Here is a 25,062-nt window from a genome sequence, read left to right as displayed (position 1 = left end):
CCAAATCAGCTCTACAACAAATGCTAAAGGAACTTCTCTAAGTGGGAAGTACAAGAGAAGAAAAGGACCTACAAAAACAAACTCATAACAATTAAGAAAATGATAATAGCAACAATACATATCAATAGTTACCTTAAACATGAATGGGTTAAATGCTCCAACCAAAAGACACAGGCTCACTGAATGGATACAAAAACAAGACCCATATATATGCTGTCTACAAGAGACCCACTTCAGACCTAGGGACACATACAGACTGAAAGTGAGGGGATGGAAAAAGATATTCCATGCCAATGGAAATCAAAAGAAAGCTGGAGTAGCAATACTCATATCAGATAAAATAGACTTTAAAATGAAGAGTGTTAGAAGAGACAAGGAAGGACACTACATGATGATCAAGGGATCAATCCAAGAAGAAGATATAACAATTATAAATATACATCCACCCAACATAGGAACACTTTAATACATAAGGCAACTGCTAACAACTATAAAAGAGGAAATCGACAGGAGCAACAATAATAGTGGGGGACTTTAACACCTCACTTACACCAATGGACAGATCATCCAGACAGAAAATTAATAAGGAAACACAAGCTTTAAATGACACAATAGGCCAGATAGATTTAATTGACATTTATAGGACATTCCACTGAAAAGAGCAGATTACACTTTCTTCTCAAGTGCACACATAACATTCTCCAGGATAGATCACATCTTGGGTCACAAGGAAAGCCCTGGTAAATGTAAGAATATTGAGATCATATCAAGCATCTATCTTGACTACAACACTCTGAAATTGGAAATCAGTTACAGGAAAAAAAAACTCAAACTCATGGAGGCTAAACAATACACTACTTAATAACCAAAAGATCACTGAAGAAATCAAAGAGGAAATCAAAAAATACCTAGAGAGAAATGACAACAAAAACACGACGATCCAAAACCAATGGGATGCAGCAAAAGCAGTTCTAAGAGGGAATTTTATAACAATACAATTCTACCTCAAGAAACAAGAAAAATCTCAAATAACAATCTAACCTTACACCTAAAGGAACTATAGAAAGAAGAACAAACAAAACCCAAAGTTAGTAGAAGGAAAGAAATCATAGAGATCAGAGCAGAAATAAATGAAATAGAAACAAAGAAAACAATAGCAAAGATCAATAAAACTAAAAGCTGGTTCTTTGAGAAGATAAACAAAATTGATAAACCATTAGCCAGACTCATCAAGAAAAAGAGGGCGAGGACTCAAATGAATAAAAGTAGAAATGAAAAAGGAGAAGTTACAAGAGACCCTGCAGAAATACAAAGCATCCCAAGAGACTACTACAAGCAACTCTGTGCCAATAAAATGGACAACCAGAAAGAAATGGACAAGTTCTTAGAAAGGTATAACCTTCCAAGACTGACCAGGAAGAAATAGAAAATATGAACAGACCAATCACAAGTAATGAAATTGAAACTGTGATTAAAAATCTTCCAACAAACAAAAGTCCAGGTACCAGATGGCTTCACAGGTGAATTCTATCAAACATTTAGAGAAGAACTAACACCCATCCTTCTCAAATTCTTCCAAACAATTGCAGAGGGAGGAACACTCCCAAACTCATTCTATGAGGCCACCATCACCCTGATACCAAAAGCAGCCAAAGATATCACAAAAAAAGAAAATTACAGACCAATATCACTGATGAATATAGGTGCAAAAATCCTCAATGAGATACTAGCAAACAGAATTCAGCAATACATTAAATGGATCATATACCATGATCAAGTGGGATTTATCCCAGGGATGCAAGGATTCTTCAATATATGCAAATCTGTCAATGTGATACAACATATTAACAAATTGAAGAAGAAAAACCATATGATCATCTCAATAGATGCAGAAAAAGCTTTTGACCGAACTCAACACCCATCTATGATAAAAACTCTCCAGAAAGTGGGCATAGAGGGAACCTACTTCAATGTAATAAAGGCCATGTATGACAAACCCACAGCAAACATCATCCTCAATGGTGAAAAACTGAAAGCATTTCCTCTAAGATCAGGAACAAGACAAGGATGCCCACTCTCACCACTATAATTCAACATAGTTTTGGAAGTCCTAGCCATGGCAATCACAGAAGAAAAAGAAATAAAATGAATACAAATTGGAAAAGAAGAATTAAACTGTCACTGTTTGCAGATGACATGATACTATACATAGAGAATCCTAAAGATACCACCAAAAAACTACTAGAACTAATAAATGAATTTCGTAAAGTTGCAGGATACAAAATTAATGCACAGAAATCTCTTGCATTCCTATACATTAATGATGAAAAATCTGAAAGAGAAATTAAGGAAACACTCCCATTTACCACTGCACTAAAAAGAATAAAATACTTGGGAATAACCCTACCTAGGGAGACAAAAGACATGTCTGCAGAAAACTATAAGACACTGATGAAAGAAATTAAAGATGATAGAAACAGATGTAGAGATATACCATGTTCTTGGACTGGAAGAATCAATATTGTGAAAATGACTATACTACCCAAAGGAATCTACAGATTCAATGCAATCCGTATCAAATTACCAATGGCATTTTTTACAGAAGTAGAACAAAAAATCTTAAAATTTGTATGGAGACACAAAAGACCCCGAATAGCCAAAGCAGTCTTGAGAGAAAAAAAAGGAGCTGGAGGAATCAGACTCCCTGACTTCAGACTATACTACAAAGCTGCAGTAATCCAGACAATATGGTACTGGTAAAAAAACAGAAATATAGATCAATGGAACAGGATACAAAGCCCAGAGATAAACCCACACATCTATGGTCAACTAATCTATGACAAAGGAGGCAAGGATATTCAATGGAGAAAAGACAGTCTCTTCAATAAGTGGTGCTGGGAAAACTGGACAGCTACATGTAAAAGAATGAAATTAGAACACTCCTGCAATCATACATAAAAAGTAACTCAAAATGGATTAAAGACCTAAATGTAAGGCCAGACACTATAAAATTCTTAGAGGAAAGCATAGGAAGAACACTCTTTGACATAAATCACAGCAGGATCTTTTTGATCCACCTCCTAGAGTAATGAAAATAAAATCAAAAATAAACAGATGGGACCTACTGAAACTTCAAAGCTTTTGCACAGCAAAGGAAACCATAAACAAGACGAAAAGACAACCCTCAGAATGGGAGAAAATATTTGCAAATGAATCAGCCGCCAAAGGATTAATCTCCAAAATATGTAAACACCTCATGCAGCTCAATATTAAAGAAACAAACAACCCCATCCAAAAATGGGCAGAAGACCTAAATAGACATTTCTTTAAGAAGACATACAGATGGCCGAGAAGCTCATGAAAAGCTGCCGAACATCACTAATTATTAGAGAAATGCAAATCAAAACTACAATGAGGTATCACCTCACACCAGTTAGAATGGGCAACATCAGAAAATCTACAAACAACAAATGCTGGAGAGAGTGGGGAGAAAAGGGAACACTCTTGCACTCTTCTTGGGAATGTAAATTGATACAGCCACTATGGAGAACAGTATGGAGGTTCCTTAAAAAGGTAAAAATAGAATTACCATAGGATCCAGCAATCCCACTACTGGGCATATACCCAGAGAAAACCATAATTCAAAAAGACACATGCACCCCAATGTTCATTGCAGCACTATTTATAATAGCCAGGTCATGGAAGCAACCTAAATGCTCATTGACAGATGAATGGATAAAGAAATGTGGTATATATATATATACAATGGAATATTACTCAGCCATAAAAGGGAACAAAATTGGGTCATTTTTAGAGATGTGGATAAATATAGAGACTGTCACAGAGTGAAGTGAATCAGAAAGAGAAAAACAAATATCGTGTATTAATGCATATATGTGGAATCTAGAAAAATGTTACAGATGAACCCTTTTGCAGGGCAGAAATTGAGACACAGATGTAGAGAAGAAACGTATGGACACCAAGGGGGAAAAGCGGCAGGGGGTGGGCTGGTGTGGTGGTGTGATGAATTGGGAGATTGGGATTGACATGTATACACTAACATGTATAAAATGGATGACTAATAAGAATCTGCTGTATAAAAAATAAATAAAATTCTAAAATTAAAAAATAGAATGAAATTAGAACATTTTTCACATCACATATAAAAATAAACTCAGTGGATTAAAGACCTAAATGTAAGACTGGAAACCATAAATCTCCTAGAAGAAAATATAGGCTGAACAGTGTTTGACATATATTGCAGGAATATATTTTGGATCTGTCTCCTCAGGCAAAGGAAAGTAAAAATAAACAACTGGGACATAATTAAGGTTAAAAGATTTTCACAGCTTTTAAGGAGACCATCAACAAAACGAAAAGGTAACCTACTTAATGGGAGAGAATATTTACAAATGATATGACCAATAAGTGGTTAACATCCAAATTATACAAATAGCTCATATGATTCAGTATCAAAAAGGCAAACAACCTAATTAAATATGGGCAGAAAACCTGCATAGGAATTTTTAAAAGGAGACATAAAAATGACCAACAGGTAGTTGAAAAGATGCTCAACATTACTAATCATTAGAGAAATGCAAATCAAAACCAAAATGAGACATCACCTCACACCCGTAAGAGTGCCTATGATCAAAAAGACCACAAATGACATAAGTTGTCGAGGATTTGCAGAAAAGGGAACATAAGCATGCTGTTGGTGGGAATGTAAGTTGGTGCAGCCACTGTGGAAAACAATATGAAGATTCCTCAAAAAACTCGAAATAGAAGTACCATATGGTCCATCAATTCCACCCCTGTGTATATATCCAAAGTTAATAAAAATACAAGTTCAAAAAGATACGTGTACCCCAATGTTCATAGCAGCACTATTAATAATAGCCAAGATATGGAAGCAGCCTAAGTGTCCATCAACAGATGAAGAGATAAGGAAGATGTGATATATATATACGTAGTAGAATACTGCTTGGACATTGAAGAGAATGAAATTTTGCCATTTAGTGCTTGCCAAGGTCTATGGAGAAGGGGAAATGGGGAGTTGTTAAATTGAAATTTCTTGGGTGTATGCTATCTCTAAACTCATTAAACTATATACATTAAAAAAGACATAAATACTTTCTAGTGTAATTTATAATCTTTTCAAAAATGCTTTCTCCTAATGCAATTTTCCTTTTGATAATAGGAAAATTATTTTCTTTACATAGCTGCAGATAATACACTGAGTAAATCTGACTTACTTAGGATGAACTTTGTTCCTTGAAACCAAGAAATATGTATTTTCATAATTATAGTTATTAGCATTTTGCTTGATTCCAATATTGGAAGCCTGCCCTGTGAGATGAATGATAACTCCATGGTTTCATAGTTTACAAGTCTCTGTGACAGACATGGAAAATTCTTATTTTCTGTCTCAAAGTAGGATTTGAGTCACCTCTTAAGGTCTTCATTTCTGCCATTTACCTGCCTGCCCTTTACCTAGACTCAAACTAGTAGGATGGTTTTTTCCTGCTCCTCCCTTTCCCCTTATACCAGGCAACCTGAGCCTGATGAGAGAAGGTGCATCTTCTTCCTGTGCTTTCCCTCACTTCACAACACGAAAAGTCTCATCATCTAATGCGATTGCCCTCTGCCAATCTTTTCTTATTTGGCACCCACATCCAGCAGACCAATCTTCCCGAGCACCAATTCATAGGTACGTGAGCCCAAGGACCCTGGGGCCTTCCTATTTCTTGAAGAAAACTTTCAGATTTCAAGTTCACTAATGTTATCATTTGTACCTATCTTCCCCTTTAATGATTCTCACATAGCCCCCTGCTCCTGCCTCCGTGGTCAGCTGCTCCAGTTCCTGCTCTGTGCTTTATTCTCACGATGCTGTCCCTCCCCTCCCTTCCAGGGTGTTGACATCCTCCCAGCATTCGGGATCGGGTTACCTCTTCCAGGAAACCCTCCCAGATTTCCAGTCCAGGATGATTCATTTTTCCTGATTCCTTTCTTTTCTAAATACTGGAAAACTTACTGTTCCTGCCACTAAATTGATAACCAGCATTTGAGAGGGAGGGTGGCAGAAGGAAAACAAACATCGAGCGTCTGTCATGAAGCACTACACTGGACCCTTACATATGTGTTAGCTAATTGTCACCGTCTGTGGAAACAGAGGCTAAGGGAGAGCAAGTGATTTTTTTCTGGGCATAGAGTTGACGAGGTTTGAATCCAAGTCATCCAGCACCTAAGTTCAGATTCTTTTTGTATACCATCGTAGCCAATCACCCTTCATACAGAAAATGGAGGATAGGGACTGTGTCTTTGGTCTGGAATTTCTATTCATTTTTCATTTTCGTACTTAATGAGCATTTATTTTGCGATAGACACTACTGCGTATGCTTTGAGGCAATTCGGATGATGATGACGGCAGTGGTAGTAGTACTTAACATATATATAGTAATGATTTGGCTCCGGGCACTATTCTGAATGATTCACATATTATATCTAATTTCTTCTTTGCAGTGAGTCTATGAGGAGGAAGCTTCTAGCATTATCCTTCTCATACTTGAGGAAACAGCTATAATGAGATTAAGGGACTTGTTCAACATCACACCACTAGTAACGGGCAGCACTGGATTTGAACCCAGGAGCCTGGTTTCTAGGCACAGAACTACACTTTTCCTCAAACAGAAGAGACCTAATCCCTGGCCTCAGGGTGACAGGACACATAGGCTCTATCAGTTTATTCTTATTTCTATCCATGAATAACTATTTAGGTCAGTGAGTAATAGGCATACATGTTTTCTTTATTCTGTAATATTTGGATACAAGATTCTATTTATTCTTCTGTATATCTTAAATAAATGACAGTTTAAACAGGTGGCTTTTCCCTCAACCTATAAAAGGCCAAACTTCAGATCTGCATTTCAGATGCAAACCTTCCCTAAGACATCATTTGTCCCATGGCCCTGGCAAGGTTTGAGTAAACATTTATTCATTGGACTAACATCCACTTCCCTGAGGTTGGTAGAATCCACAAAGTCAGCAGTAACCAGTTTTGCCATCTAATTTGAATTAGATCAATGATTTTCATGAAGACTTTTTTTGAGTATGAATATATATATTCTCCAAATTGCTTGCTTGTATTATCCAATCCCAACTAAAACAAATGTTGACTAAAAAAAGCACTTGGTAAAATAATGAATAGCTATGTTTAGCAAACTTTGCTGAGGACACACACCTGGTGAGTTCTTTCCCTCATGGCTTGAACGCTATTGTTAAGGAAGAGCAGAGAGATTTTTTCACTCCTGGCTGGAGGGAGGTCTGCCCACAATTGGATGACACGGCGGCCAGAGCTCAGACTCTCAAGGCATTGCTGGCTTCACTTAGATACTGTGAGAAATGCAAAAAGGGTACTCTTGTCTTTCCAGATGGCTTCAAAACCCCTTTGCCGCCTCAGGCAGTGTCTGTATCTACTTGCAGTCCCTGACTCCTATGTTGGGGTGAACTTATTTTGGTACTCATCTGTATAATAACAAAAACTATTTCCAGGCAGAAAATCAGCATTTTTGTGGGTGCATTTTGTGTTTGGAGGCCATTTTATTCTCTGGGTTCTAGAGTTATGGGCACATTTTGAAGGATATCCTGGCTGGGCTTTTGTTAGTCTTTAGCAGTAGGGTACAACACAGAAAACCATCCCCATCTATTCTTTTCTAGAAAGAACAGTTCTGTTAGAAGTACCGTTTTTTATTTCCACACCTACCATGAGGCTCAGTAAATGAAAGAGGCAAGTAACATTTATTAAATATAAGTACCCTCCATCAATTACACTAGCTCTTAATAAACTTTAATTATTCATAGGACATTGAGAAGGTATATTATTGTATTCACTTTATAGAGGCACAGAAGAGGCTCAGAGAGTTAAAGTTGCCTAAAATCAGCATATATGGGGCAGTACAAACCTAATCCAAATTAACTTTAACCAAAAAAGAGAGTTTGGGAGCACCTGTGCCTGGGGAGGGCAGGGATAGAACTGAAAACAAGCACAAGTTCATTCAGAGACATGAGTGTTTTCTCTCACTCTCATTCCCACTCGCTCTCCTCCCTCTCCAGCCTTTTTCTCAGCTGCCTTTTCCTCCGTGAGTCAGCCTAGTTCTTTGCAGCTACACATGGGCCTCCTCCATGAAAGGCAGTTGATAAGGGGGCTGGAGGCTGAGTTGCCATTAGCAACGTGAGACCTTGCTTGAGAGCCCTCTGTTCTCTCAGGACCCTCATCTGTAGTTGAAGGGCTGCTCTCATTCTTAGATGCCCACCCAGGGACCATACACACCCTTCTTTCTCATCTCATCTCATCTTGCTTCCATATATGTTCCCTACTAGTTCCTGATTTATCCATAGCTCCAGGCACTAATGACAGCAGAGGGAGCTGAACTGCAGTTGCCTGCCTGAGTTTCCCTGTTTGGAATATAAAAGCTAAGCTCCGAACCTGAAAGGGAAAACAAAATCGCAAATAAAAAACATTACTGTCAAAGAGCTTGCCCCGCACATCTGTGTTGGGGAAATGTTGAAAGGATGATGACAAGCCACTTAACTGTGCTTCAGTTGAAATTTACTGCTTATTTCCAGTTGGCTTTGGCATTGTGCTTTGATAAGTGGAAATGAGAATTTCTAGGATTGTTTCAAGTTGCGACGGTGGCACCCTATCAACACCTGGATGGTCAGCTGCTTATACCTTCTCCAGCTTGCGCAGCCTGGTCAAGTGGCCCCTTTCAGCTGAGCACTCCTGGAGAGAGTGTTTCTCTTTTAATGTCTGAAAAAATCACTTCAAGGAAAGGGATCTAATTGACCTGCTTGGGTTACATGCCTATTTCTGGACCCCTCACTTCATTTAGGGTCATAGGATACTGTGATTGCTCAGGCCTGGGTCAGGTTGGGGGTTCCTCCTGGTGGGCTATGCACACATCAAAAGGTTTTTGGAAAAGTGCATGTAAAATTAAGGCTGAAGATAACATTTGGAGCTCCACTGACTCTTTAAACAATAGTTTTGACATGTTTTAGTGGTAATGGTTAACTCTCACAAACTGTCTAAAGATAATAATTGATTTGTTATAAAAATGACTATTTAATTCCAGTCATAGCTCATTGCTCAAGTGAATTTTTAGAGAAAATAAGATGCCTCTTCCACCAAATGTGCTTTAGGATGCAGCCTAGATCACCACAGGAAAAATTAAAACTCAAAAATTCTCCTGAGCGGTAATCCTACTCTAATTTATAGGAAGAAAATGTTACTCTGTGGATCATTAATTACAACAAAGCAAAATAAATTTCAGAGAGTCATTATACAGATATTTTCACAGAAACTTATTTTTCCATTGACATTTAATTTTTAGATAGCAGGAGAACCTAAAATTTTTTCAAGGGGGGAGAGTAATTCCCATTATTATTACTCCTGTTGTTGATGCTTCTCTTGTGTAAACTTTTTCAAAATGAAAGTCTTGCTAAGGCTTTAGGAATTGTTGGTCAGGGAATGTAACTGAGCATGAAAAGAGAAGGAAGAGACTGGTCTTAGACAGGCATGCGTACCTTGAAAATTTGACAGCGTCTTACGTTTTTTAAAAATACAATTCTTATTTCAAATGAATGTTACAAATGACCAATTTTATGTGTTTTGAGGTGATCTCAGTGAGATGAATGCAGCATGACCTTCAGATGAAGGAAGCTAGTAGGTAGTGTAAAGTAACTAAAACTTTCCCCTGTTTTTTGTCAAGACAGGATATTTTTCCCGTGAATAATCACTCTTCAGCCATGGTCAGGAGGATGCTAGCAATCTAGACTATGAAAACTCAGACTGCTCTGGAGAAATCATTAACTTATCATAACTGTGGTCAGACTGAAGACAAACTGAGAGCATAACTTTGTCCAAGACATACATCCAGGCCATCTGACATATCCTGGCAAGGGAGGGTGTTGTTCTTTCAGAGCTAAGATTTAGAATAGGCCTTGATTCTAAGCTATCTACAGGTACAAGCGAGGCCAAGATGGGCTCTCCAACTTAGTTCTGTGGCATCTCATCTGGTCCTATTACTTTAACTGCCCCTTTAGAGAACTTACTTTACCTTGACTAGAAGGATTAGTGCTGGAGTGGGAAGAAGTGGTTGGACTCAGAATGTATTCTGAGGATAGAGCAGAATGATTTGCTGATGAGTTGGGTATAGGATGCAGAGAAAGAGAGGAGTCAAGGACGAACCCAAGGCTTTAGTCTGAGATGTGGAGTTATCATTTGCTGATATGAAGAAGACTAAAAAGAGACCGGCTGTTGGGGGATGATTAGAAATCCAGAGTTCAGTTTTGGATACATTAAGTTTGCTCACACTCGTGTACACATGCACATACGCACACTGAAGTAGAAGTGTTTGGACAGATAGTTGGGTAGATGAGTCTGAAATTCAGGGAAGAGGTCCAGGTCGAGTGGGAGTTGTTAGCATATAGGTGGTATCTAAGACCATGGGACTACATTAGGCCCCTCAGAGACCCAGAGAGTGAATTTGCATGACCTTCAGATGCAATAGATTATGAGTGAAAAAGTGTGGGGAGAACACAATCTCATACTACCATTAAGTTATTTATATCAAATCAAGGATTCATTCACCCTCGTTCATTTATCTATTCATCCACTAACATTTATTTAACAAATATATATTTAGTGCTCAGTCAGGCACTGTACCAGGCACCAGGGATGCAGTGAGGAAAAACAGTGACATACTTGCTTGAACAATTCTATACTATAAAACCCATCTCTAGTGTACTCCAGTGTACCAAGACCATTATGATACCAATGACTACCTTTTAATAGATATTTTTACCTTTAATACCTATTTTCTTATTTTCATATTTGTCCCTAAAGAATAATGATAAATACCATATTGTTAGAATTATTGGATATATAGGTATAAATGCTTTCTTTGGTTATATAATGGATGTAGTCCTAATAATCTGAGTGGAAATAAGATTTTGAAAATTCAAATTTTAAAGCTCTGAGGGGAGTTTAGTTTTTTAAAAAATAATCTTGATACTTTCAAATCTCAGAAACTAGCATATACTTCTTTTGGTCTCCCAGACACAGAATGCTGAGTTTGGAATTTCTGGCTGTCTTTACTGAAATAAAATTCGGGGGAAAATGAATTCATTGTAGTATAGGCCAGGAGTGTCTGAAAATAAGTTAACTGCACATTTTCCATATAGTTTATAAAATATGGTTTCATGACTCATGAGACAAGGTACTATTTAGTAAATCCACTGGGCTGAGTAAACATGAGTTTCTAGAAGAGATGGAGTTGAAGACAGAACAGGAGGTTAACATGAAGAAAATGTGAACAACAATGCTTACTTACGGTATAAAACCTGCCATAGTCTGATTGACATTGACCCATAGCCTGATCTTTTTCTCCTATAACTGAGGTTGTTTCCCAAGGGATACCCAAGCTTAGGCCAGAGTCTCTCCAGCCAGACTTTTTTTTCCTGGCTCAAGAGAGGCTGCCATCCACTCCCATCCAGAAAGTGAAACATTAATGACTCTTCATGTGAAAGGATATAAAATTACTGGAAAGAGAAATTGGACAAATGCTCTGGCCATTTTCAGATATTTACAAAACTGAAGTCCAGTTAAGGCTTCTCCAGCAAGAGGTCCTACTAAATAGATCAGAAACCACTTCCATCTGATTTTGGCTATAGGCCTTGTATCTCTAATTATTGGTGATTTTTAATCAGTTCAGACAGCTAACCAGTCATGTCAGTGAAGGGAAAGAAACACAGCACACACACAAATACGCAAAACAAACAAAACTGGTTAAGATTTGATTTATTTGATTTATTTTCTTGGACATTTGTTTAAGTTCACCTGTCTGCTGCAAGAGGTTACACGTCTGCCCGTGTGGTGGGAAATAGGTCTCCAGCCTTTTGGGCCCTGTGGTGGGAAATAGGCCTCCATCCCTTCTCCCACCCAGATGTTTCCAGCATGTTGTCAAACCTAAGAGGCACAAGCTAAGAAATCTTTAGTGCCTCCCCATTGCTCATGCAATGAATTTATACTTTATAGCCTGGCATTCAAAACCACCTTAAAAGGTGGCCCCTAAGTACCTTTTATTTATTTAACAATGTTTTTAAAGTCACTGCTATACACTAGGCATGCTTAGAGCTGGATATAGAGCAATGAACTGGAGAGACATGTCCTCATGGGACCTTATAATCTGCTGTGGCAAGGCAAGCATTAAACCGTTACGCAAATGAGTAATTGCAAAGTGAAAACAAGGACACACAGTGAAAACATTAAGAGGGCCCTTGGCTTTGGCAGTTAGGTCATTGACACTGGTCTCTTAAGAGTGCGGTTTCAGGGCTTCCCTGGTGGTGCAGTGGTTGAGAGTCTGCCTGCCGATGCAGGAGACACGTGTTCGTGCCCTGGTCTGGGAAGATCCCACATGCTGCGGAGCGGCTGGGCCCGTGAGCCATGGCCGCTGAGCCTGCACGTCCGGAGCCTGTGCTCTGCAACGGGAGAGGTCACAGCAGTGAGAGGCCCGCGTACTACAAAAAAAAACACAAAATTTGAGTGCGGCTTCAGGAGCAGAAGACTGGTTTTAGGAGTAAAAGGGGGAATCTAGAAAACACACAGGCTTTGGAGGGAGAGGAGTATGAATTCTGGATGCACCAGTGCCTCACTGAGCTATGGCCTAATTCTGGCTCTATTCCTTTACATTTGCTTTGTTGTAGTATATGCCTTTCTTTCATTGTTTAGCAGTTACACTGGAAGTAACACTTTTCCAAAACTGTCCACAACATGGGACCAAAATAAATCTAAAGTTCTGCTGCTCAAGCTGGGGTGGGTGGGACTGTTATCTCCCCAGCAACCGCCAGTTCCTAGAATACTCGAGCCTCAGCATAGAATATGCTGTGACATCCCTGAAGTCAATTGTCTGAAGTCAATACATCAAGTACTTTTGCTCATGAGTAAGGAATACCCTTGAATTACTCTCATATAACTGACTACTAGCTATAAGATGTGTGTGTTCACACATTTTTATAGTATTTTTGAAGAAAATTTCTCTCCTTAAGACAATCATCAATATCATCTTCCTAGTTTGGCACTGGAGAATCTATCTATGGTTGGACAGTAGGACCTTATAGTTCCTATTCTTACTCTGATGTGAGGGACCTTTGGGGATTTCATCCTAATTAATGCCATTATGACTGTAAGGGACATGAGTTTTAAAGCTCTGGACTAACTAGATACTAGCAGGTGAGAGCAGGCTGGAACATGAAAATAAGACATTATTAACTGCTTAGTGCAAACAAAAGGGAAATAACAAGAGAGCAGCATACACCTAGAGAAGATGTTTTACCAGACAGATTCTGCTCATCCTCACTTGTAATTCCTACAGTGATGACCCTCCCTCAGTCAGTCGCCTGACCCTAGGGCAGAGGGGGCCTTAATCCCACCAGTTTATTGAACAAGTTGAATTCTAGGTGCGAAAAGACAACAACATTGTTTGTCTTCACCACTCTCTACTAAACCTGCTTTGTCAAATAGCTCATTCACTGTGCCTGGGACTTGGCCAAGTGCCGTGATGTTTCCGGTTATTGTTAAACAATAAAAGGCCCATTTCAGTGTAATCATTTTATCCCACTCTCTAATTTGGGTTCAAGTTTTAATACTGCCCCAGCTCAGGCACGTTTCAGGCTTAGGAGACTGTATTCGGAGGGAGTTACTAAGGTCAGTGTCTTTTCTGTTTCTTCATCTTGTCTACTCATTCACCATCATTCTGTATGGCACGGGGCTCTTCTGGGTTCAGAGCAGGAGAGGGAAGAGACGTAAAAGTGGAAAGTCTTACCTGAAGTGAATCTGGTGTTGATGCCCTCTGGATGTTGCTAATTCAAAATGATGATTTTTGTTGTCGCTGATGTTGTTGTTGTTACGGAGTCTTTTCTGATTCTTTGGAGGTCCCCCTCTCAGTTCCTTTGCCATAGTAGATACTTCCTGTTGTTAATTGCTTGCCATCTTCCTCCAAGACCTCTGGATTCTGCTGGTTCCTCCCATGCCTCCGGGCCTTCCTCTTTAGCAGTCCCACTCAGGAAAACTCAGCCCAGCTTCTTTCTGTGGAGTCCACATCTGGCCCTAGGATAGCTCACACAGCCTTGAACATACAGGCCATTCCCATCTCTGCCATCTTTCCTTGCTCTAATATCCCAGGACAATTGGTTAACCTAATGCCTTTCTTTTCAGGAATGAGACTAATTTTAGCCCCCTCATCTGTCAAACTTCAGGGAACATAACACAAGTTATCCAAAGTTGTTCTGTTCCATGGCTTGAGAGGAGACTGAGGCATTCCATTTCCTCTCCCCTGGAAGATGAAAAAAAAAATGCACTGCACCCTGACAGTCTCTGCAAAGGAATCTTCACTACCACCATACTCAAACTCCTTAAAACTTCTCAAATAAATTCATCTTCTTTATTCATTTAGCCTGGAGGTGGGTGATGGCTGAAGCTAGAGGAATCTGCTTTAAAATTTCATAGATCTCCCTGCATAGGTGACCCAATTCTTTGCTTTATGATATAAAGGTAGTTTGTTTGTTTTTTTTAACTTCTTTCTTATTGAGCCCTCATCTGAAACTCTGAGAAAACACAAAATGTTACATTTAACATCCATTGTCCAGGGGTATTTCAACATGAGTCTAGATTTCATAAAGTCCAAAGTCAAGTTTGGGGAGGCCCTAGAAGAGATGGGATGCCCCTCTCCCACTTATTTAAAGTCTGCCTCTGAAGTTCTGATGGTTTATTTATGGATCTGCTTCTTCTTCATTGAATCACATGAGAAATGCCTTCTGTTCTGGGAGACTCCAGTGCCTTTCTTTCTTTCTTTTTTTTAAACATTTTTTTTATTGAAGTATAGTTGATTTACAATATTGTGTTAGTTTCAGGTACAGCATGATGATTTATGTATTCTTTTTCAGGTTCTTTTCCCTTATAGGTTATTCGAAAATATTGAGTGTAGTTCCCTGTGCTATACAGTTGTTTATCTTGTTGTTTATCTATTTTATATATAGTAGTGTATATATGTTAATCCCAACCACCTAATTTATCCTTACCCCTGCCCTTTCCTCTTTGGTAACCATAAATTTGTTTTCTATGTCTGCAAGTCTCTTTCTGTTTTGTCTCTATCTTTTGAAAGATAGTTCATTTCTGTCTTTTTTTCTTTAGATTCCACATATAAACAATATCATATATTTGTTTTTCTCTGGCTTACTTAGTATGATCATCTCTAGGTCCATCCATGTTGCAGCAAATGGTATTATTTCATTCTTTTTTATGGCTGAGTAATAGTCCATTGTATATATATATATACCACATCTTCTTTATCCATTCATCTGTCAATGGACATTTAGGTTGCTTCCATGTCTTGGCTATTGTAAATTGTGCTGCAGTGAACATCGGGGTGCATGTATCTTTTTGCATTATAGTTTTTTCCAGATATACGTCCATGAGTGAGATTGCAGAATCATATGGTAGCTCTATTTTTAGTTTCTTAAGGAACCTCCATACTGTTCTCCATAGTGATCTTTCTTTCTTTTAAATCTCTGTGGGATGATGGCATTAGAGTACAATGCAATAAAACTCACAGGTGGGCAAATGCACAATAGCAACTAGTTCTCTCGCTAGAATTATTTCCCTCTCACCTGTTCACCTGTTCATCTTCATGATGTTTGGCTCTGGTTAAGGCTGTAGTAGATTGTCTCGGAATAGCATGAACAAAGCTAACTGTCCACAAGGGGATTGCAGCTGGCCTCATAATTCTCTAACAAATTGAGCCAGACAGAAACAGCCTCCTTGTAAGGGAATACATTATCCTTACTTCATGGTTGGAGTTAAGACAAAAAAAAAAATTTTTTTAATCTAATTAGTTTCTAAAAAATTGCCAACATTAAAAAAAGGTCTCTCTTAAAAGATTAATGTTTTTGGATATGCTTTTCAAGAAAATGTACATGGAAGGTACTTTCGTGGAACAAATTGTTTCATATTCTGTAGTACTTAACCAGTATCCTAACATTCTAGATAAATGAAGGAATTAATCCTTCTACCTGTATGTATGCAAATTTCCCAAGATATGATTTTTCCCTTGGCCCTTCCAAACATTGACATTGAATGACTGCTGTGTTGTAACCACATGATGGTAAGTTTTGTCCCTAAGCCTTGAAAGTTCTAAAATCAGTTGTATTCTTTTAGTCAAAGTACATGTCTCTAAATTCTGGGGAAATTATGTATCTCCCTAATGCTCATAAGCATAGATTTAACTGGGAATTTTATGCTGCAATGCTTTAAGAATTCTTTATTCCTATGTTCATGCTAACAATAAATTTTCATTTGTCTCATTTGGAGAAAAAAAAACCAGGCCAGGTTCCAGTTACTGAAGTTTAGCTTTATATTTCCTGGTTTTCTTCACTTCAGTGTCTCCCACATGGAGTCAGAGTGCCCTTCACCTGCAAGCTCAGTCTCAGCTGAATCCCCAAGTCAGTCCATCCATATGGTAGAGCCTGGATCCAGCATTCAGAGTTCCAGAAATGAGCCTGGTCACCTCTGTGGTTCCATTGCATTTTCTCCTTCCTCCTTTTGTTTTTGTCCAGTGGATGACTAGGTGCCTCGTTGGTTCCTCAGGGGATTGATATCCTGCCTAACTTTCCAATGAGCCTTGCCTTATACCATTACCACTGTTATTGGACTCGTGTCCTTCACAACCTTACTGACTGCTTGGAACTAAGGTCCTCCCTGTTCCCTGTGTTGAGACCTGCATATGGAACCTCTAGGACCCCCTCGATTAGATCCCATTCATATTAATAATATACAAACCGCATCTGAGTTCAGCTTGTCCCAAACATCTATTCTTGGAAAGTTTATTCTCTACTCCCTCCCTTTATTCTCTGCTTCACGCTTCTAAGATTTCAGAACACCTGTGTCTGAGCTATGGCACTATAAAATTATCATTAGCATAGCATATCTGGAATTTCTAGGAATTTGGCAGGGAAATCTCATTGATGAAAGGGAATAAAATAGGTTGAAAGAAGTACTATTTGAAGGTCAGTGTGTTTTGGTAGAAAGAACAAAACTTTGTTGTTGGACGGATCTGGGTTTGGATTTCAACACTGCCATTTCTAATTTTAGCAAGGTTACTTTGCTACATTGAACTCCAATTTCTTCATCTGTCTAAAGGAGGTTTATAATAGCTAGCTACTACCATGACTAATATGCGAATGAAATAAGTTAACATATAGCACGAGCTCATCACTTTTAGTGCTCATGTACAAGATGTCTAATAAGTATTTGTCTTCATGCTAACCTAGAGGGTGGTCTCTAGTGGTGTTCTGGGAATTCAGATTTGGGCCTAACCTGTTCAGTATTTTTACCAATGACTTAAATGAAGACATGCTTATAAAATATTTAGATGACATAGAAATAGGAATATATAATATAATTAACAAAGTTAGACTGGAATAATTAGACACAATTTTGAAAGAATAGAGGTCTCAGTTTGCAGAGGAAGAAGTAGAGCAGTTTATGTGAAAGTGAATTAATACTATAATTAATAGATTTAATGTTACTGGCTTATTGAAGGTTTTCATTTTACTCTTTGGGTATAAAAGCATGAAATGGGTTTATTTCTTCCAGTATTGGCCCCCAGCTCTGTTATTCAACCTTTTCCCCCCTGCTAAATGGTGTAGGTCCCATAAGAGCATCTTGGGCACCAGCACAGAAATATAAAAATAAATTACCAATTTGGTGAAAGCCAAGTTTCAGCAGGCAGGATCAAGGAGGTTTTCCGTTAGAAGGTGTTGAGAAGTGTTACATAAACGAGGCAAAGGTGGCCTCTGTGTATTGGCCCCTCGGTTGTTTATTTCTTCCCTGCGGGCTGAGACCTGTTAACTCAAAAGCCCACTGGTGCCAAATTCACACTTTTCCACATCCAATTATTTAAACAACTGCCCTACAAGCAGATTTTTAGCCATTTAGAGCCTGGCTGTTCTGCCCACCCTGCAAAATCTTGCCACACACAGTTGCTAGCAATAGATAAGCCCCAGGACATAAAGACCAGAGCTGCTGCTGCCCTCTGGAACTCTCTAATCCAGAGGCTCCCACCTTGTGAGCATGTATCACCTAGACCTAAGGTCCCTCTCTGATCTCCTTCTCCCTCAGGAGTTCCTTTGTCTTCCTCTGCTTCTGCAAGGGGACCCCTGCACATAGCCTCTGGACAGACTTTACTGTGAGGGATTTCCCCCACATGCAAACCCGTTCAAGCATCGCTCAATAAAGCTTGCTGTGGGTTACTGCCTCTAATGGTCATATCTTTTTTTCTTGATCAGCTCCCAGATCCTTCTAACACCCTTACCTCTAAAGGTAAGGTAGAAGAAGAAACAGAAGTTAGCTGGAGATGTTGAGGTATATTCTATAAAGATTGCAAGCAAGAGAGGACATGTGCCCTTTTATATTTTAGGAAGTTCTCTCTGGCTGTAGTGAGGATGGGTGTAAGGGGGCAGGAATAGAGGCAGAGATACTGATGTCATCATCAAGAAAAACAATGTTAAAGACCAGAACTAAGAAGAAACAGTATGTAGGATTTGGTGGCCAACCAGAGCTTGGGGGTGGGTAGGTAAAAGAGAATGAAGAATCAAAGTGACTCTAAGATTTCTGGCTTGGGGATCTAAAAACTGGTGCTGTCATTAACCCTGGAGACAGAGCAGATGTGAGAAGGATGATCAGTCCAGCTTAGGGTCAGGCAGTTTTCACAGGAAGAGAAGAGTTGGATCATGGAGATGATGAATCTTCTCAGAAGAGTGGGCAGCATGAGATGTTAAGGGCACTGAAGACAGACACTTAAGAGATGCTAGGATTTAAGACACCTGCAGAAGAAGATCAAGAGTCCACAAATGAGGCTGGGAAGGAAAGATGAGAGAGGTAAGGAGAAGCTCAGAATCGAGTGTTGTTGCTGAAGCCAATAGTGGAATATTTCAAAAAGGAGCAATGATCAATTAAAGGCAAATGCCACAGAGTTCAGATCACAGATGGACTGGAAATTGTCCATGGAATTTTGGCCGCCTTGAGGATGTCTGGACTTGTTTGAGAGAGAGAGGATATGTAACTCTGATTACTTCACCAAGAAGTAGACATTACATGATTAACATTCATGAATAATGATGAGAGATGTGAATAATTGTTAATATGTTATGTAATTGAAATGGTTACATCAACCATGTGAAGTAAATATCACATGGTGATAAGTTAATAGAAATGTATAATTTACTGCATCTGAGAAAATAGCACTCATGTATTGATTCATCTGAAATTTGCATTTGACCTAGAAAATTTAAAACCCTCTAGTGATATGAGACAATATGGAAAACAGGTGCTACTTTCATTCACATTAACATATGTGCCTAATTATGATTATTGCCATAAAATGTGTTTGAAAGAAGAAAGAATTTTCCATAAGAGTTCATAATGTTTTACATCAGTACACATTTAATTGTTGCTGTAGATATTTTATTTTTTTTTACTAAGGTGATTTTCAAACTTTATGTTTAAGCAATAAAAATTGCAGTAATGATTTTTCTTCTTAATACCCTTACTGTATTCAAATATTTGCATATAGTCATATTATGTCAAATGATACTATTGCTTGTCTTTTCTTCCCAAAGAACAATATATAGACACCATTTCAAAATAATACTTTATCATTATGTTTCCAACTGTTTTCCTTCACCCAGAGTTTTGGCTCCAGTAAATATTTCCCTTGCACTTGAAAAAGTGCTCTGGGTTGTATCGCCATGTCAGTTACAAACCACTTCTTCGTTCTGATTTTTCTTGAGGGAGAAGAGTGGAATCATATAAACTAGAAAAGTCAAACCATCTAAGAGGGGATTAATAGGGATGCAATGTTACTGTGGTAAATATTTCCAGAGTCTGCCTGAAATATTCTTCCTCTCTACTCCCCACCCCCATTCCCCATTCTTTACCTTGCAAATCTTTATTTATTCTTTAAAACAGTGCAACCATTCTGTTTTCTCTGTAGTATCTGCCCTGTCTCTCCTAGGCAGTATTGGTTGCCCCCTTCTTGTGCATTTTAGTACACCACATTGTTTTGTTTACATCTATTGATATATTTGTCTGTTTCTCTAAACTGTGAGCACTTTGAGTGTCTTTTCAAAATAAATGTCAATGTCTGCCAAAAGTAAAGGAGAAATCTAACGATTATTTTAAGGAAAATCTTTCGATCTTAATTGCTTTTGTTACCCTGTATAATGACACTTGTAAATAGCAAGGAATAAAACTAAAGTTTTAAATTCCAGTGTAACAGATGCAATTTATGACCTTCATTCTAAATCTGAATAACAGTCAACACTTAATATTTCCTTTAATTATGTTTTTGGTAATACTTTTTTCTACAAGTAGTTTTTAATGAGTTTCTGTATACCACTTGGCATGTGGAAATTAAAAAATGAATTCATTATTACCATTTAAAAATTGTCGATAGGTATTTTTTGGAACTAAATGAGGCACTATATTAGAATCCCATTTAAAACTCTTCTAATACTCTTTAACCTATGACAGTTTGTCTTCCATATCACATATAGTTGTATTTACATAAATGTGTTCACTTGGTCCAGAAATAACCTCAGGTGTTACTTCTTACCTCATAGGTGTCAGGACTTGACTACAGAGAATTCTTCCACTAAGAACCTTAGGGGCCAGTACAATGTATCACTGATACAGTAGAGTGGTTATACCATTTTGTTATTGTTGTTGTTAAAGATAAACAAACAGTAGTTTGTAAATGTGTTCAAGTTTCAAGAAGTGAGAGAATTCTGCAGGAATTGTCTGCTATCGATATTCAATAAGCTTAAGCTCTTGCTAAATGTTTGTTCCTCAAGATCCGTTTTCAGAGAGGGTAATAATCTTGGCCAATATGCTTTATGTTTTACAAACTAATACTTATAGCAAAGCATGCCGATGATAACTTTCTGTTAAGTCAATCAGTGCTGTCTGTCTTCAAAATAAAACTTTATGAATCTATTCTCAACATGTGTGGTGATTCGTAACACACATTTCTCTTCCTTTAAGCCCTATGATTAGTAACAAAAGACTTTTCTATTGTCATGTAACAATATAGGAGTTTATGTAAATTCTGAAACATGAAAAAGGACAAATCCACAAATTGTGTTTCTAAGGGCCCAAGGAACACACTCACCAGTTCAGCATGGATGAGGTTCGGGTCATAAAGTGAATCTTTTAATTTTCTCAAGTCAATGCCTAAGTTATGTTTATCATAAGTGTGTGAGACAGATTCTTTCCTTTGGTGCATTCCAGTAATATAGCGGATAAGGTATTTGATTTTGATCAAAAAAATAATTTCAACTTGAAACAGAGTATGTAACTGAAGATTGAATTGAACTTAAAAAAGTAATGAGGGAAAGTAGCAAGTGTTTCTTTCTTACCTTAGCAAGGAAGAGGAACCTCTGTGTAAGATGTGGTGAAATGCTTCCTTCTTGGGTGCCAGCAGTAGGGAGACCCGGCTTCCAGGCAAACTCCTTGTTTGGGGGGAAGGATGTAAACGGGAGTCAGGGAGTCAGAGCGCCTCTTCCATTTGGTGCCAAAAGAGGTTCCTCACAAAGTGTTTAAGGTCCCAGTTGAAAAAAACGAGTATCCTCTGTGGAGAAATTAATTAATGTTAAGAACCATCATTTATACTGGGATTATGATCTTTTTAGTTGTTGGTAAAATGTATGGTTTCTTTTATGAAATGAGAGTCATAGCGGATGCTAGGGTGTTTTGTGTCTAGTTTCTTTCTCATCCTCCTTCTCTTCTTTTTTTCTTTCTTCTTCCTTCTTGTTTTAACTTGTTTGTTTTGTACATCCTAGCCTGGCAAAATAAAAAAATTCTCATTCATATCAGTGCATAAACTTGAATAAATTACTTACCTTCTCAGAGCCTGAGTGAGATCATTAGTAAATTGGGACAATAATAGCACTCACTTATAGAAGAGACAAATAATTGAGACTATCCAAATCAGAACTGACTGTGTCTTCTTCCCAATCCACACCATTTACTTAATTGTATCTTCAAAACCTCTGTTATCTTGTAAGGTAACAAACTCACAGCTTCCAGGGATTAGGATGTGGGCATCTTTGGGGAGCCGTTATTCAGCTTACTACACTCATGGTTATCTTGCACTCAAATTTCTCTTAAAAATAAAATTCTAGGATAGAAAAACACAGTTAGGATAATAATAAAGACTAACATGAACATTCTCTGAAATATATGTAATACCACAACAGACTGAAGAGTCAAAGATACAACTTTGTGTCCCCTCTCACTTGGTGGACGTATGCAAGGCAAATACTTAGGGCTTATCCAAACATGATATGTGAGTCAGCTTTTTTTTTTTTCCCCATAAGATCTTTACTAACTTGATACTTTTGTTGAGCAAACTGGTTAATCTTTACCCAGTGTTGAAATATCACTTCTTATGTCTATTTATTTAATGTACTTTGGGGTAAAGTCATGGTACTGAAAAACAAGAAGTCACTGACCAAAAAGTCTATCATTACCAGTACTGTTTTGGCAAAAAAAATGTAAATTGAGCAGTTGTTAAAGTGTAGTCTCTCTATATTAGGAAGTTTATGTTAACTAATCCAAAATGTTAAATTTAGTACAAGAGCAATCCAAACAAGCCACAGAAGAAATATTGATACTGACATCCAGCATTTAAAAATACTTAAATATACTTTCAAATCACTGTTGCATCTGTGATCTCCATTTACACCTACATCATCTTTAAGAGTTTCAGAGAAGAGTCTTAGAGATGCAAACCTTTTCTCCCACAGATCAATTCCTTTCCAGCCCATATTACTTTCTTAGCAGAAACTATCTCAGAGACACTTCTCCCCAGTGCTGGCTGAATATACTCTATTCCTCATGACTCCATCTCTTCCTGTTCTTTGCTTACAACTGGCAGGACCAAAGGAGAAATATGATCTAAGTTAGGCAATTATATTTTTTCCTCCAGGAACTTGAATTGCAGTTTGGAAATACTTGCTCACTTAGTTGTGGGTATGCGATTTGTAAAGATGTATGAGTGAGGATGGTCATATCTGGGCCATGTGCTGGTAAATAAAACTGTGGAGCCAAGATGGAGGGAAAAAGAAGAAAACTCAGACAGAAAAGAAGTCCAAATGAGTCATTTGGCTACAGAGAGAGAAAAGTGGAAAGTAAATGCCTTGATTCCCAACAGTTTTATTTCCTGGTTCTAGTTCCTCAGTTTTTGCTGCATTTCACTCCTTGGAGTTCTATGAGGTACCTATTTAGTCTTCCAATAAATGTATTTTTTAGGTATATTTAAGTTATTTGCATTCAACCATCTCCTGACTAATATATGGGGCAAATCTAAAGCACGGACAGGTCAAGGACTTAGAAGGTACAAAAGCAAGTTATCAATAGTGTATATGTGTCAATCCTAATCTCCCAGTTCCCCCTCACTGGCTTAGTATCCATACATTTGTTCTCTACATCTGTGTCTCTATATCTGCTTTGCAAATAGGTTCATCTGTACCATTTTTTCTAGATTCCACATATATGCATTAATATATGATATTTGTTTTTCTCTTTCTGACTTACTTCACTCAGTATGACAGTCTCTAGGTCCATCCATGTCTCTACAAATGACCCAATTTTCTTTCTTTTTATGGCTGAGTAATATTCCATTGTATATATGTACTTACTATGTATAAAATAGATAACTAATGAGAACATACTGTATAGCACAAATAACTCTATTTAATGCACTGTGGTGACCTGAATGGGAAGGAAGTCCAAAAGGGAGGGGATTTATATATATGTATGACTGATTCATTTTGCTGTACAGAAGAAACTAAGACAACACTGTAAAGAAACTATACTCCAATAAAAATTAATTAAAAATCAAAAAGCATAAAACAAGTGCAAAAGCAAGTTATCAGAAGAGCTAGGAATAGACGCAGGACTTAAGGTCTGTGTTTTTGAATTCCATGCCAGGGAATCAAAGGGCAAAATTAGGGGCAGGGAAAAGTAATGCCTCCAAGCATCCATCTGAACACCTATGTAAGGGCTCTATGTTTCCTTGAGAATTCTATGAGTGGTCTTTAACTTTCTATATACATTTTCTCACATGCTTGTTTTTGGTACTCAGGTTTTTCAGGTTATTGATTCCTGAGCCTAATTCTCTTATGGAGGTTAACTTTGTAATCAGAATTGGAGATGGCATCCCTATCTTAAGTGTTTAAAGTGCATACATTCCTAGAATTAGCAAATTGGGCAAATGAACATCATAAAATTTAACATCACTACCAAAACAGAAACGTTCTAATGATATAAATGCCATATATTCTGTTAACATACCATAAATTCTAGAGGTTTAGTACAGTAAAAGCAATTTATTTTCATATATGAAATATTCACAGTTTCCTTAGTATACATTCCTCAGATTTTCCGTATTAAAATGAATATTAAAACAAGGCAAAGTTCAATTCCTCTATTTTCCTACCAACTATTTATGGAAATAAACTACTGAATCTAATTCAGAAAATATGGTTACCATTTGAATTCCTATTTTGGAAGTGTAAAAGAAGTGTTGAAAATAAAAGTGCAAATAAAACTTACTGTTAGATCTGACAAATAGTTATATTGAAAAATAATTTATTCAAAAGTATTTTTTAGGATTAACCAGAATGCTTTTAAAAGTGAAAATTATAATCATTCTTTAAGACAATTTTGATCATTTCTTTTCCTGGAATTAGAAGTTTGAAAACTTATTTATTTTCATTTGTTTGCAATTGTCAATTGACTTAGGCTGGCTCTCCATTCAGAATAATATTCTTTTTCAACTACATAACAGACCTGTATATTTCACTCATGGAACTAAACATATGCATGTGCCTGCCCACACACAAACACACACACACATGTATAGATCAATGTGAAGATATATATATGTA

General features: G+C 37.7%; 1 long non-coding RNA gene across 3 annotated transcripts in view; it reads left to right on the top strand.

Annotated features, from left to right (window-relative positions):
• Window positions 1–25,062, top strand: part of LOC111175257 (uncharacterized) — a 323,793-nt gene that overhangs the window by 285,331 nt on the left and 13,400 nt on the right. For 2 of the 3 annotated variants that reach the window (XR_016388717.1, XR_016388719.1), the window contains exon 5: window positions 1–25,062. This exon is cut by the window's left edge and continues 75,657 nt beyond it. The exons of the other annotated variant lie outside the window; for it this stretch is intronic. This is a non-coding gene — a long non-coding RNA (uncharacterized LOC111175257). 3 annotated transcript variants of the gene reach the window in all.

The sequence above is a fragment of the Delphinapterus leucas genome, chromosome 18, assembly GCF_059928025.1.
Source record: "Delphinapterus leucas isolate spDelLeu-1000000601 "Yukka" chromosome 18, BTC_Dleu_Yukka2, whole genome shotgun sequence".
NCBI classification, from domain to species: Eukaryota; Metazoa; Chordata; class Mammalia; order Artiodactyla; family Monodontidae; genus Delphinapterus; species Delphinapterus leucas.
The sequence above is the reverse complement of the archived record's forward strand: the minus strand, read 5'-3'. Positions and strand labels throughout refer to the sequence as shown.